The sequence below is a fragment of the Bombus vosnesenskii genome, unplaced genomic scaffold (genome assembly GCF_011952255.1).
Source record: "Bombus vosnesenskii isolate JDL3184/JDL3185 unplaced genomic scaffold, Bvos_JDL3184-5_v1.1 scf7180000014790, whole genome shotgun sequence".
Classification (NCBI taxonomy): Eukaryota; Metazoa; Arthropoda; class Insecta; order Hymenoptera; family Apidae; genus Bombus; species Bombus vosnesenskii.
Window position 1 is genome coordinate 34,429 of NW_022883645.1, and position 7,043 is coordinate 41,471.

Genomic DNA, 7,043 nt, shown 5'->3' on the forward strand with positions numbered 1-7,043 from the left:
ATTATTAAAAGCTATTCGTATCCATACAATTATATTATATTATATTATATTATATTATATTATATTATATTATATTATATTATATTATATTATATTATATTATATTATATTATATTATATTATATTATATTATATTATATTATATTATATTATATTATATTATATTATATTATATTATATTATTATATTCTATAACGTTATTTGTTTTGAAATTGTAATTAAAAGTGAGTATGTTAAGAAGTTATAAATACCCTGTTTTGAGGAAAGCTTTTTTCTTCGAAAAACACCGTCAGAGCAGCTTGGTTTGCAGTGAGGCGTAAACGCGGTTGCTGATGTCACGTCGATTCGGGGTAATTTCACGTTCCGCACGTAAGCTGAGAGATTCGCACTTCAATAATGATCGTTATTACAAATTTTATTAGAAACTGACAGAGTAACGATACAGAATGTTTTAACAGAACAGAATAGAATGTCGAGTACTGACTTGGGAGGTATTTTTATATCAAGGGTTTGGTTCCTGTGGAGGGGTTATCGCTGGATGCCGGACACATAGGGATTCCGTTACTGCTTAGTTACTGCTTTGATGGCTAAGGTATGTGAGATATAATTATCCTTTCGCTGCATTCCCACGGTCACCGTGACATTCCCCCCTCCTTAGCTTCGCTTTGCTCCGCTAAAGCGTAAGGCTCTGATGGGGCTTCTAAGTTGAATGATCCCCTCATCTTCGTCTTCGGTGATATTTCGGAAGGTGACCATCCTTGGTACTGTTGATGTTTGATCGATCCTGTTTACACGAGCGGTAGGGCAGAGTATTTTGATACATACATTTTTAGGAAGTGATCGGCGTAGACATTCGAATATTACATTTGTATATTACATATGTCGGGTTTACATTAGAATTAGGGTTAGGGGCGTGAAACGAATCTTCGTTTGGGTTACACGTTGTCGTTATGCAATAGAGAAGACATTGACTAGTGCAAATACGATTATTATAGAACCGGACAAATAACCGCGGTAGTTAGGTACTCGAGAAACTAATGACAATGATCCTAGGTTCAATAACGAATCCGCGGTCGACGGGTTGATAGATGAACATACTCACAAAATCTAAGTCGGACGCGTAATGTTCACTGGGTTACTCCTTTCATCAATGAGATCGCGAGCGAGAATGCCTTTCCCGTCCCGATGATGCCACAGAGGAAAACTATAATGGGGTGTGTCTAAGGATACGAGATCATCGGATTCGTCGAGAAAAGCCTTCGTTCAGAAAGTAAGGGAAATTGGCGTTGCTACTAATTGGTCAATCTCCATATCGGTGGTTAGAAAAAGATGCTAGCCGCCCTCGAAGGAAAGTTGCTAGTGGGAGACGCCGCCCGTTGAAAAATATGTCTCCTCTATCTTCCCGTAGTTGGGACAAGGACCGTTTGTCTGTTTGAAGGACTTTAGTTGACTAAATCTTAAGATTTATAACGGGCCCTCGAGCTAGCCGAACATGTACTGCGGAGACGCATCGACATCTGGCAATCATCTTACTCGAAGAGTAGGGTCTGCGTGTGGCGACCCACGGGACAGAAACCGTTGGAATGTTTACTGTCGCGTGTCGCCACGAATATTTCTTTTAAGGAGAGCTATAGAATTACTCCATACCTTTGTTATACAAAGCGTTCATGCCGTGACCGCGGCTGCGTTCGGCGACTGGCTGTCGCCTCGAGCCCAAGTTCATTATCACAACTCTCGAACAATTACAATCGGATTGGATAACTACAATTGTTTAATTACAGCTATAGTAGACTCTAGGTTACAATATTGCGGGATTATCAAAAATTCCAAAGGCTCCGGTGTTCTTTCATCTCCGACACATATATTGTTCCTAATCCTAGGACTACGATTCCTAATATGTGTAGTGTGGATATGCCATATTCCTTCAGTGAATTTATGCGTCGCTCAAATTGAAGGGTACTGATTTGTGTTTGTAATGCATCGAGGTTGGCTTTATATCGGTTAAAATCGTGAGTTATCTTTGGAGCTGTTTCTAATATTTTCTCTAATATTGGAACATCTGTTTCTTCGAAGCTGTATATACTATTCTTAAATTTGGGCTCGTAAGAGATATTTTTACGCGATCCTCCTATTTTCATGATATTATGATCGTATGTGATTATGCACCCGGTTTTACTGCTAATTAAGCTTGGTTGTCTAATTTCTAGGATTTTATGTGTCTTACATAACACGTCGATTTGTACATTTTTCGCAGGAATAATAATATAATGGTTTTCCTGTTTTGATGTCTAAGGTATATGAGATATAATTATCCTTTCGCTGCATTCCCACGGTCACCGTGACACTGACGACCTTTCTCGAACACCGTGCACTATTTCGGCACGGCGGCACGTTCAGTAGCATTGCCGCGCCGAAGAGGCCGCCCGTAGCGAAAGGGCTAGTACACTTTGCCAATGATCTTCCGGAAATGCTCGCGTTTATAACACGTTCGACTATTGAGCACACGATGGACATAGAAAATGAAATGCATTATTACTGTTACGACCGTTCGCGGAGAGACGCGGTCGCGAGGAAAACGCGTCAGCGAGAGGCGTAAATTCTCGCTACGATTCGGTGAATCGACCGAAGTTATTTGCCCCACTTTTATAATTTCCTTTGTATATTATATACATTATAATCTAAAACGTATTTGTTCAACGTATTTGTCGTCCAATACCGATGATTTAGTCATAGACCGAATTTCTTTTACCTGTAAGTTCAATATTTTGGCAACTGAGACTAAATTAGAAGGTGTCCGTTTAATTTTTCTTCTACCTTTTCCCATAGAAAAATGTTTGAAAGTCCAAAACAGAAAAGAGAGAAATGGTCAGAGGAGAACATGAATGGGGCTTCGAAGCTACTCTTCAAAAATAAAATGGCCCAAAGACAGGTCACTGAAGCTTTCAATGTTTCAAAAACGACGAATGTGAAGTCTGGGCACACGTCGAATGCGCAGATCAAGAAAATATTAAGTATTTTCCATACGATATACATAATAATCAAATTTGAATAAGAATATGTATACTGACATCTAGAGGACTTTTTAAAACATTATTAACCATTTAGAGCAAAAGATCAAATAATTAAATAATTGATCGGTACTGGACGACAATTTTTCGTTTCCTACAAATTCCGACATTACTATTCTTGCACATTGTCAATTCGTCAATTCGTATTATTGAATTTCATAAAATTAATTTTCCTACTTTTATCAAGTTCCATTTGTGCTATAAAGTCACTTTGTAAATTTTCATTTTTACCAACTCTAGCACAAGGTACTGTGCGACTCTCCCCTGCATCTTATTTTGTATGTGATTCGAAATCCAAATTATTCGATATTTTTCATACCAAACTACGATAAAGATTCTTAACAACTTCTGCAAGATTACCTATACTAGCATTTATGACGTTCCTGTCTCACAAGATCAATAACCAAGCCTTTTCCTCGATTCTTTTTCTCTGATGAAACGTTAAATAGTTTTCTTCCTTCTTTCTGTCCGGATGAATTTTATCTTTTTCGTAGGTCATTGATATCTGGTCGCTTTTTTAAATTACTTTTTCCGTAGTTTTCATGTCGCAATAAAGAGATTAAAAAATGCTGGATCAAAATTCTTAATGCTTTTCTCACCCACTCCGTACTGTTATCTTTCTGTTCATGTTCAAAGCGAATAGAGGTACACATAGAGGCGAATACTTCTGTGTTTAGTCTATTGACACCCCCTCCCTCTCGCCCCTTGATGAGGTTGACTCGCGTTAGATTACAATATCAGTTTGCCTAACAATCAGAACTACATGGAATTTTGGGGATATACAGGCTGAGTCTTCAACAGCAAACCACCTGAATAATTCTTTCAATTTTTTGAGACGCAGGGAAATGTTTGAAACAAAAGTTGTTTGGTTTCGAGGAGGCTATTACGCGATGGAAAAAGTTTTTCTCAGATGGACGCGTTTACGAGTTTTAAAGAACACTTTAATAGGCTTCGTTTCTTTTTAAGTGTAGCCGTGTAGTTTTGAATACCTATTTGTCCCATTGTTGCTCTTTTGAAGACGGATTTAAATATCGCGGTCATTTAAGGTCACTCAAGGTCATAAAACGTAGTAAAATAGTCCAATCGAACGTAATGTTTCAATATTCCGAAACAAAGGAAAATGGATTTACCATTTTCAAGATAAGCGGCCCGTTTATAAAACACCATTAAACTAGCAGACGCAATCAATTGAAGAAAAGATAAATTTTCTGTGACTACTTATCGTACTCGAATTCGACTCTACATCTTCGTTACTTTGTCGAAATTGCTATGTATAATAATTATTAATTATGAATAACGAAAGAAATCCTTAACCGAAAAATACTTCGTTATTCAGTATTCGTTGTTTAATATAATTATAAAACACCAATCAATAATAACACAGGTACTTCACAGTGAGATATTTGAATTATTCATCTAATATAAAGAATAAGAATTTTGGAACAAAAAATTAAACGGTTAGTACAAACATTCGATAATTGCACGAAAAAGTCCTCTACGTAGTTACACAGCCGTCGTGTCCACTTTGAGAAGGACAGATTTCCCTGAGGTATCGCGGAAATTTGGCGGTCCATTGCGATCAAGCAGTGTAACATGATCCAATATTATCAGTTATCGTTGAGACAATGTATCCGAGTAATCATTCAAAACTGAAAATTGCCTTATTTTAGGCTTTTTAAAATTAAATTTCCACTAACGCATTTGTAGGATTTCCCCGACTAAAATAAGATCAAACATGATATAATATGAATAATATTTAATTATCAATTATTAAGTAAGCAAATATGTTCCAAATTTTATCGTGTTTGGTGTCATTTTAACAAATAAAACGCAAGAAACATATTAGCAAAAATTTCATTGATCAAAAATCGCAAATAAGAATCTTTCAACTTATCGCCAGCCTTTAACGAGGCTCTCTTTCTCTTTCATTCGCGTTGTCAATTTTGAGGAATAGAGTCGTTCCTACGTCTCCATAATTGTAACGTTTCAGTCCCGATTTTTTGTGCAATTATCGAATGTAATTATTAAAATTGTATACACGACATATTACAAACATTGAATCGAATCTTCTTCTGCAAAACGTTATCGAACACGAAAAAACGAACACGAATAATCGAATCGAAAATTACTAAACGATCGGCTGTTGGATAAGTGTTTACTAAGAATCTGACTAAGTACACTCTCTTAAATGCAAATGATTCATTGAACTTTTTTAATATTAACTTTTTAATGAACGGCAATCCTCGAATAAAATCTTACTCAAACTGATAACATTAACAAAATATTTAAAAAATGTCAAAATCGGCGGTATCTCCTTTTTTTGTAAATATTTACCGGCTATTGAATCCATTGATTCTCGATTGCCTTATCTGTTTGCTTGTGTATATCTTTTATATATACATAGATGGATACACAAATAAGTTTCGTCTATGGCGAGATCAATTTAGCCACCTGAGTAACCAGCTATCTTTCGAATCAACAGATACAATACCGATACAATGATACGACATGCGATGTACATACTCGAAACGTTACAGATTGAATCAATGAATTAATGAATTAATGAAGAGTAGCTGCTAATCATTGGTAGGATACACGCTTGTTAAAGATCGAAGATGTCCCTGAATTAATTAGCTTTGAAATTAAAAGGTTAGGTATGTGGGAGATTTTGCGTTTGAGGAAAATTATTCGAAGATAGCAATATGGTTGATGATATGGAAGTGTAGGGGTAATAGGGTGAATGCAACGAGCAATGTATAATAAACAATTGATAATTGGTAATAATGTATAAATAATTCGTAACGATTAAGAATAGAAGCAGATAGTAATATTTAATTAGAACCCATGTTTTTTGTTTCAACTTCCAATTTATGTTCATTTGATAGCAAAGACTAAAATAGAATTGATTATAATAAATTTTGAATATAGAGATTGAAAATTGAAATGGTTTATCAATTGGGCTGATTTCAAACTAATCTCGTAAAAAAGTTGTAAAGAGGGGAAATATAGCTTTAAGAAATACACAATTAGTCGAGTGTTTACGGTACGTGCCAATAACAAGAGAAGCTTTTGACTTTTGGAGAAGTCGACTGTAACAAAAATATATTATATTATATTATATATTATATTATATATTATAGCTATAATTTTAGCAGATACTGTTTATCTATTTCGTTTTGCGTGTATTAACGTCCTCATGGTGTATCGTATAGTAATTAATGCATCAGATTATATACATATTGGTGTTTGTAGGTAACACGTTATACAGAGTGGAGAAGCAGCATCAAATTGTCACGATTGCAAAATAAAATGAGTGAACGGCTGGTGAACGAGCAAAATACTCGTACAATAACAAGTGAATGTAAAGGGAGCTCAAAATTCCAAGAAATTCCATTTTATCAGCCGAACAAAATGTATAATCTGATAATGTTTTGAGGATAGTAAGTTAGGCAGGCGAAAAAAACAGGTGTTAACGATCAAGTATAACAGATACAGTAGTAAATATTCAACAATTTTTCAACCGTAATGTATTTATACACAAATCTGCGTACTTTGTATCAAAGTTTCTGTTGAAAATGACAACGTGAGTTCGTGCTCGCCATCCATATGCAGATGCGTTAGTGATAAGAAATAGTAACTAGAGGATGATGCTAGTTACAATCGATAGATTTAATCGATAGGCTTAAGATGCTTTTTTGTTTTTATCCCTAGTTTTTGTAAGCGTGTGCAATAAAGGCTTTTTTTGGCTCAGAACGGTGTAATAGATTTATCCATTCAATAAAATAATAACTACTCTGATCTTACCTCTGAGTATAGAAATAACAACAGTTTCGATACATATATTTTTATGTACAGCATGTATAAAAAGTGTCAGGGCGTATAAGTGTCCACTAGCGTGATTTCGGAGGATCGGAGCCTCTGGATCGATTGATTCATGCAAAATTTTGTAAAAATTGACGTTTGCTGGCACCGTAT

At 35.4% G+C, this 7,043-nt stretch overlaps 1 pseudogene; it reads right to left on the reverse strand.

Moving 5' to 3' along the window:
- Positions 1–479: 479 nt before the first annotated feature.
- On the reverse strand, positions 480–2,303 carry LOC117240567 (annotated as a pseudogene).
- Positions 2,304–7,043: the final 4,740 nt, after the last annotated feature.